The 8,550-nt window shown below is 33.1% G+C and overlaps 1 long non-coding RNA gene across 1 annotated transcript; it reads right to left on the minus strand.

Annotated features, from left to right (window-relative positions):
* Positions 1 to 402: 402 nt before the first annotated feature.
* Positions 403 to 2,478, minus strand: LOC148760889 (uncharacterized). Its single transcript, XR_016028503.1, has 3 exons — positions 2,182 to 2,478; positions 1,451 to 1,530; positions 403 to 583 (listed from the first exon to the last, which is right to left on the minus strand). It is a non-coding gene; the product is annotated as an uncharacterized LOC148760889 (long non-coding RNA).
* Positions 2,479 to 8,550: the final 6,072 nt, after the last annotated feature.

Below are 8,550 nucleotides of genomic sequence, written 5' to 3' on the forward strand. Positions count from 1 at the left end.
ACAACCGCCGCGACGTCCCGATAAGCACTCATTACCCCGAATGCCGATCGAAACCCCGCAAGGCTTAGCATCAACTTCCGCATCTCCCCGGTGAGCGACAGTTATTAAATCTCGCATTTCAAGAAATCATAAGTTGTTTCCAACTCAAAACAATAAAAATATTATTTTCTAGCTCACTGGGGTATTTTCGTCATTTTCTTTTTTTTGAAATTTCGAAATCCGAAAAAATGTAATATGTAAGTGGAAACACATATTTCATGATTTAAATTAAATTTTGAAGTCTAAAACATTCGTTTAAAGTAAAATTATAGCTATTTGAATATAATAAAAATATTAAATAAAATATTCTATTTTCTTAAAACACAATATTTTCAAAGTCTTCCTAAAATAACTTTTGTAGCGTAAGAGTAAAATAAATTTATTCATATAGTAATAAAGATAATTAAAGTATAAAATTTCATTTACAGTGACACGTGGGCCCCCAACTAACCAAGAAGGTGTAGAGCTACGAACCCTTACTTCCTATGATGCAACTCCGAGATTAATTCTCGTCTTAATCAACTATCAACAAACTGTCCTGAGCCTGAAAAATGGATAGGAAGAGGGGTGAGATTAAATAATCCCAGTGAGTAAACAATTACCATCAAAAGCATCTAAAGCCGAGTAGATGGAGACAATATAAAAACGTTATATCTCAATAATGTTCATAACTCAAAATTCGTTTCAATCTATACCAAATAATTTCTTTTCATCAAAATTTCCCCGACTTATGAATTTTTTTAAACTTGGCCCCTGCCAATATCATTCTCGCGGGTACCTTCGTCAAGGTATCCCACTGAGACCGCCAAGGCTGTTCAATGACCCATTCCCATAAACATGTTTTCACATCTGACACACAGCCGTTCCTTGGCGTTGGTTGAGTCTCACTCTCACGTGGTGGCCCGAACGTGAGGTGCACTCAAATCATACCTCAGGAGATACTTCACCCAACATCTCCCCCCGGAGGTAAGTATATAATTGAGTTACCGTGCCCCTCTCATAGGCAGTCCACGGAAACCCCCACCACTGCAGTGACCGTTTAATATACCACCAGACCCATAAAAATTCCAGTAGCATAATATGGCGAATAAAATGTAATCCAGTCTACCGAGACCAATCCAAAATTGTTCATATATTTCATGCCAACCCCAAAAATTTAGCCATCATGCTACCATAGTGTCATAAGCCCCAATTTCAATAACATATAAAATCATAAATTTCAACACAGTCTCCATATACTCAATTTTTTCAAAACAATATTTGATTTCAAAACCAGTATAAATCTCATTTTTTATTAAAAAACATTTTAATTGGAAAACATAATATTTTATAATTTAAATTCACCATTCAATAAAAGCATCAAACAAGTATAATTACTCTAGATATTTAAGACGATAAATTGTCCACTCACAGTTCTAGGAGTCGATGTACTCCTAATCCCAGTCTTCAAGCACAATTTTGGTACTTTTACCAGTGTAATTTGCTCACCACCTATCCACAATGTACAATACATAATTCACCACATCAATGCTTGACCATTATAAAATCAATTCAGGCTCGGTATATATGCATGATATGACATGCAACTTATCCGACTACCGCTTAAATGCGGTGCTAACCTAATTCGGCCTATTACTCGATTAAATTACTAACGCGTCCAATTTAATCTCAAATTAATTTTTTTCAGTTTCTATACCTCAATTGCACCCAAATTGACTTAATGTCCCTCAGTGTGGTGCAAATTATCAGTCCCGATAACAAATTACGAAAATACCCCTAATGGGTAAAAATTCGTATTTTTGCTCCGAAAATTTCCATTATTTTTCTAGACTCATAATTCATCATTATTCATCATAATTGCTCAAGTAAACATCAAGATCATCAGCCAATATTCCCCTAGAAAATTCAGCCAATAATGGTAATGGAGGAAAATAAATTCTTTTCTTGTTGTTTTGTTCCTAAATATGCTAAACTAACTTAAAACACTAACATAACTTAAAATCAAATTAATCTAACAAGTTTCTCTCTCCTAACCCATTTTTCCAGAATTAAATTCATCCTCAAATCACATGATTCAACCATGGAAAATGATGAGAAATGCATGAAAATGATAAATCTTAAGCTAAGCTTGAAAAATCATACCTTTAAACACTTGATTCCTTGAAAAAATCACACTTTTTCTTTGAATTTTCTCACTCTAGGGTTTGTTCTTATTTCTCTCTCTCTCCTGCTGGTTTTGGCTGACCCTCCAAATGAAGAATTCTGGAATTTGCAAGCCTTTTAATAGGCTTAATAAAATATTATTATTTTATTTATTTTTTTGAATATTTTATTATTTTATTTTTTTCTAGCCATCTTTTTGACTTTCTTTTTCCACCACTCAATCCTCTTCACTTATCCATGTCTTCCATGAAATTTCTAGAATTTTCCAAAGTTTTGGTGGAGTAAATTTTTAAAAATTACACTTTTACCCCCGTAAAGTGAAAAATTATAATTTTGCCCCAAAAATTGAAAAATTACCAAAATGCATAATTTTCACTCCTTATACTCATATCATGCTCCATTTAATCAAATTTGATCTAAATTCTCTCAAAAAATTCAATTTCGTCCTCGGGTGGTAAAATTACGATTTTGCCCCTAGATAGTGAAAATTCTGGTTTGACTCCGAATTGATCCTCGAACTCCGAATTACCATTTTGAGTCATCCCTGAACTGTGAAACTCTTAATTTCACCTTAAAATTCCTATTTGAACTAGTTCGAGGCTTAATCGACTCAATGATACCATTAGAGGCAATATCGTCTTTTAACGATTTCTCGAACTTCCTAAATATACAAACATTCTATCGAGCATGTGAATGACATTATAATTATTTTACAAAGCAGGGTTTGACACGGTATTTGTATCAAAATTATATATACTATGTATTCAGCCTTGAGAGGCTCGATTGTAATAAATTGCCATGTCCTGCAGATAAGGATTTTATAAATCATGTGGTAGATAAAATAAAGATTAGCTACTGCAGTGGCGGGGTTCCGTGGACTAGCCTATTAGAGGGGCACGGTAAACTCCTTTATATTCTCACCTCGGTCGTAGAGGCGCGTATGGGTATCTCCTGAGGTGGGCTTTTTGAGTGCACTTCACGTTAACCACCACGTGAAGTGAGACTCAGTCAACGCCAAGGAACGACTGCTTTTTTTTCAAAATAAAAACAAGTTTTATGATTAAATAAAAATTTTCACAGCCTTGGCGGACTCAGTTGGATACCCCTGATCCAGGTGTCCCCGAGTACAGGATTTGGCATGAGTCAAGTTTTGAGAAATTCACGAGCCATATTGATTATTTGGTTGAAATGAATATTCATGTTGTGAAAAATTTGCTGGAATGAATTATTTTTGATTGTGTCCCTTTACTCGCCTTTAGATAGTTTAGATGGTGTCTGTTTACTCACTAGGATTATGTAATCATAATCTCACCCCTCTTCCTATCCATTTTTCAGGCTAAGGACAGTTTGTTGATAGTTGAGCAAGATGAGAATTAATCTTGGAGTTGCATCCTAGAAAGTAAGGGTTCGTAACCTTACACCTTATTGGTCAGTTAGGGGCCCACGTGTCACTGTAAAAGTAATTTTATACTTCAGTTATCTGATTTAAAGTATGTATGAACATACTTTATTTTATTTACACCATGTTTTTGGCGGGTTTTGGTATTTTTGAAGAAAAATGACGAAAATGCCCCTGTGAGTCAAAAAATAATATTTTATTGTTTTAATTTGGAAACGACTTATGATTTCTTGAAATGCGAGATTTAATAACTGTCGCTCACCGGGGAGATGCGAAAGCTGATGCTAAGCCTTGTGGAGTTTCGATCGACATTCGGGGTAATTAATACCTATCGGGACGTCGCGACGGTTGTCATGGGCCCGATGGGGAGTTTCGGGTCGTGACATATTGAATAGATAGTATATAAGCAAGCAGAGTATTGATTCCACAAAGAATTGGTCTAAAATTGTACTAAGTACTAAAATTAGAAAAATTTAGTTTTATTCAAATAATTAAAATATGAATTCTAATTAAACTAAAAGTTACTCAATTAAAACTAATTTAATTAAAAATTAAAGCGACAAGATAATTGGGTAAAAAGTAAATCAAACAAGCCTCGGATTATAATATCCCTCACACTTCATCTAAATGTTATCTCTCTTCCTTAACTTATTTCAATGGTTTGAATTGCTAATCTAAAGTCCTCAATTATTTATAATGGTCTCCCAACTCATCTTATAAAAATATACATTTTAACCAAAACACTATATCCCTTTTGTGAATTAAATTTAAAAAAGACTCATTAAGTTTAAACTCTAATTTTTGCTACATATGGCATATAGGTATATCCCTATTGTATACACAAATCAATTAATATGATCATATGCTATCCCAATTTTAGTCTACACTAAACTCCCATTCCTAAGTTTGTTTAAGTTCCTAAATCAATTTAATTGGTGACCAATCAATTAAAAAGCATTAATACCAAATTGGAATAAAACAATTCAATTCCATTAAAGATAAGCAAGAAAGATATTAAAAATTTAAATTACATGTGACTTCAATTGCAATCCTAGAAAAATAAAATTAGCTATTCATAATTGCAAAGATAAATAAAAATATGTGAAGTAACCATTAAGAGTAGCAAAAACAAAAAAAAGCTAAGGAAGAAAACAAAACAAATATTTGCAGCCTCAACTTCTAGCTTGTTGAATCTCCCAGGGTTGTCTCTTCCTAATTTCTCCTAAAAATATCCTATTTATACTAATAATCTTAACCTAAAAGTCTCTAAGTTAACCTACTGACTCTAACTTTTGGGCTTACAAGTGTAATGAGGCCTAAACATCAAATATCATTTTCAAAATTTCCATTCCCGTAGCATTATGCTTTGTCATCTTTTGACATGATTTTCTCTGTCTTTGATGCAAAACTGGAAATCTCCATGAAAAGTTGTAGCTCTATCTCTTAACTTTCCAATGGCACAAAAATCGCATCATTTGGAGTTCTGTAGAAAGAGTTATGGGGAAAATACCAAAGTATATGCAAACAGAACTCTAGGTCCTCTAAGCACCTTACTTTCCAAAATTAAGCCTTATTTCCTTAAATCCTACAAAAGTATAAAAACTAATAAATAATAGCCAAATTAAAGTAAATAAAAATAAAATTAAAATAACTTTATAAAAATAAACTGATTATAAAAATAATTAAAAATAACTAAATTATAATTAAAAACAAGGACTTAGCTAATATTTAATAACAAAATTAGAATAAAATAATTCTATAAAATAGAATTATCAATTACTAACCTAGAATCCAAAGCTATGAACAAGTCTCCTTCAAGTAATCAATTGACTATATATCTATAGAAATCAATTAAATTGAGTTCATTAAGCAAGTGTCATAATTTGGCTACGTATGGCAATTGACGTATGTCTAACTGAATCGCGAATTAGATCACCTAAGTGACGTGAACATACACTATTCAAATTTTAGTCCAACCTATAATCACTCTTTCGAGTTTCAATTAGATTCACAATTTAAGTAATTGTTGATCAAGCAATTGAAAGTATAAATAACATATTTGAATAAGTAAAACAATACCCATTCATAATAAATAATAGAAAAACTAATATTAAGATTACATGTTGAAATCCACCATAATCCTAGATAATCAAATTAGTTCACAATATTCAAATAAAGCACTATCCAAAGATATTTAGCCATGCATTCAAAACAAGGAAATAAGAATAACATAAAAGAAGATAAATAAGCTAATGTCAAAGTCTTGTTGATCACAAATCTCTCTCAATTGCTCTTGAATTCTTGCTTGATTCTTAGCTCTTTTTCTCCAAAAAAGTTGTTGCCATCTCTCCCCCTTTAAAACCTCTGAAAAAAGTCCCTTAAATAGCTCCAAGTAACCTAATTTTCAAAATCCCATCAAATTTATATATTTGGAAAATCGTTCGATTCCACAGCCATGATTTTTTGGTAACGCAATGCTGAATTTTTGCTTCAATAGTGCCGCGACCATGATTTCTTAGCACTGCAGTGCTCTAGCCTTAGGAAAATGTATGGTGTGCTACCTTTCACCAGACCTACAGCCTTGTTCTCCTTAGCGCTTTTGCCTTTCCTTCCTCGGCGCTGCTGCCTTGAGTAACTCAAGGCCACAACCTTCCTCCACCTATTCCCTTGTGCAAAACTGTAGCAGTCAAGCATCTACCAATGCAATTTTCACCTTGATATGATATGAACTGGGTGAAGTGGTGAACATGAAAGTTTTAGCCCTATCTCTTAAATTTCCAATCGCTCAATAATCATGTCAATTGGACTTCTGGAGTGAACGATATGCTCCAAACACCGCATCATGTTCAGTCCATGCATACTACTGTAGTGCTCCAAATGAGACAAATATTTTGACCATGATCGAATCTAAACTGGGCAAAGTATTAAACATAAAAGTTGTATCTCTTCCTCTCAACATTCTATTGGTCCATGAATCACCTCATTTGGAGTTTTGTATAGAGAGATTTGGTCAAAATATAGAAACATATACAAATGAAGCTATCACCATACTTGCACGGATTTTCATCTAATAAGCCTTTTTCATCAAATTTCCTACAAAAGCAATAAGAGAAATCAACAAAAAAACTACTTTTAAAGTAATTTAAAACAAAATAACATAAAATTAAACTACAATAATTTAAATTAACTACTCATCATGTAATCAAATTTAAACTAGAAAAACATTTAAAATGCTAAAATTCGAACCTAAAATCTTAAAGATATAGCTATTTAAGCCCCCAAAATGTGTTAAAATAACTCTACATAATAGAGTTATCAGTTGTGCCAATGGATGTTGGTCACATTCTTGCTGGTAGACCTCGGTTTTACAATCACGATATGGATCATAAGACGAAGCCAAATACTTATTCATTCGACAAAAAGAACAAGAGGTATACTTTATATACTTTTAAAGAAGAGACTAAGAAATTAGAAACCTCAAGCACTACAAACAACAAAATTAGCAAAATCATTGCGTATTTGTTCGTTGAAAATTTTAAAGTTGAAAGTAGTGAGATGGGAATTATGTATGCTTTGGTAACTAAGCTTTTGAAGAGTGATCAGATAGGTAAATCTTCTCAATATCCTATTAAAATCAGTAGCTATTGAAGGAGTTTAAAGAGTTAGTTAATGAGGATTTGCTAAAAAGTCTATAACCTCTAAAAAGCATCCAACATGCAATTGATTTGGTACCGTGAGCATTATTACGAAACCTGCCACATATAGAATGCCACCTATGCAACGAGCAGAGGTACAAAAACAAGTTAAGGAGATATTAGAGAAAGGTCTCGTGTGTGAAAGTAAAAGTCCTTGTGCTTGCCCAACTTTGTTAGCTCTTAAGAAAGATGGTTTATGGAGGATGTGTGTGGACAATCATGCCATAAACAAGATTACAATCAAGTATCATTTTCCTATTCCTTGATTGGATGAGATGCTTGATCAACTAGCTGGTAGGTTTTCAAAAATCGATTTGAAGTGCGAATATCATCAAAATAGAATGAGGAGTGGAGATGAACGGAAAACATCCTTCAAAACACCAGATGCATTATTTGAATGGTTGGTGATGCCATTTGGCCTTTGTAATGCACCAAGCACATTCATGAGAGTCATGACAGAGGTGCTCAAGCCCTTCTTGAATTCATTTGTGGTGGTTTACTTTGATGATATTTTGATCTATAGCTGCACTAAGGAAGAGCACTTAAAACATTTACAACAAGTTCTAGAAGCACTTCAAAAGGGGAAACTTTATATAAAGTTGGAAAAGTGTGATTTCAAGCAATAAGAAGTGGTATTTCTTGGTTTCATTATGTTGGCAGAAGGTTTGAAACAAGATCTAGAGAAGATTCGTGCAATTTTAGAGTGGCCAGCACCTACATCTATCAAAGAAGTAATATGTTTGCATGGATTGGCATCTTTTTTTAGGAGATTCATTCAAAATTTTAGTTCTATTATGAGTCCTATAACTGAATCTTTGAAGAAGGTTGGATTTGAGTGATCATATTTTGCATAAAACGCTTTTGAAAATGTTAAAGCTTTGATGACCAAAGCCCTAACTCTTGCATTACCAGATTTTGATAAGGTATTTGTTGTTGAGTGTGATGCTTCACATATAGGAATTGAAATAGTTATTAGTCAAGATAGAAGGCTTATAGAATATTTTAGTGAAAAGTTGACGAACTATAGACGATGCTATTTGACTTATGACTTAAAGTTCTATGCTTTGGTAAGGGTTATCCGTCATTGGCAGCACTACTTGGCTTATCGTGAGTTTGTTCTTTACTCTGACCATCAAGCTTTAAGGTACTTGCATTCATATGAAAAGCTTAATGATCAATAGGCCAAGTGGAGTTCTTTTCTTGATGAATTTAATTTCTCTCTAAAATATAAATCTGGATAGTCTAATACTGTTA

Source organism: Theobroma cacao, chromosome 9 (assembly GCF_053813885.1).
Source record: "Theobroma cacao isolate CCN51 chromosome 9, ASM5381388v1, whole genome shotgun sequence".
Classification (NCBI taxonomy): Eukaryota; Viridiplantae; Streptophyta; class Magnoliopsida; order Malvales; family Malvaceae; genus Theobroma; species Theobroma cacao.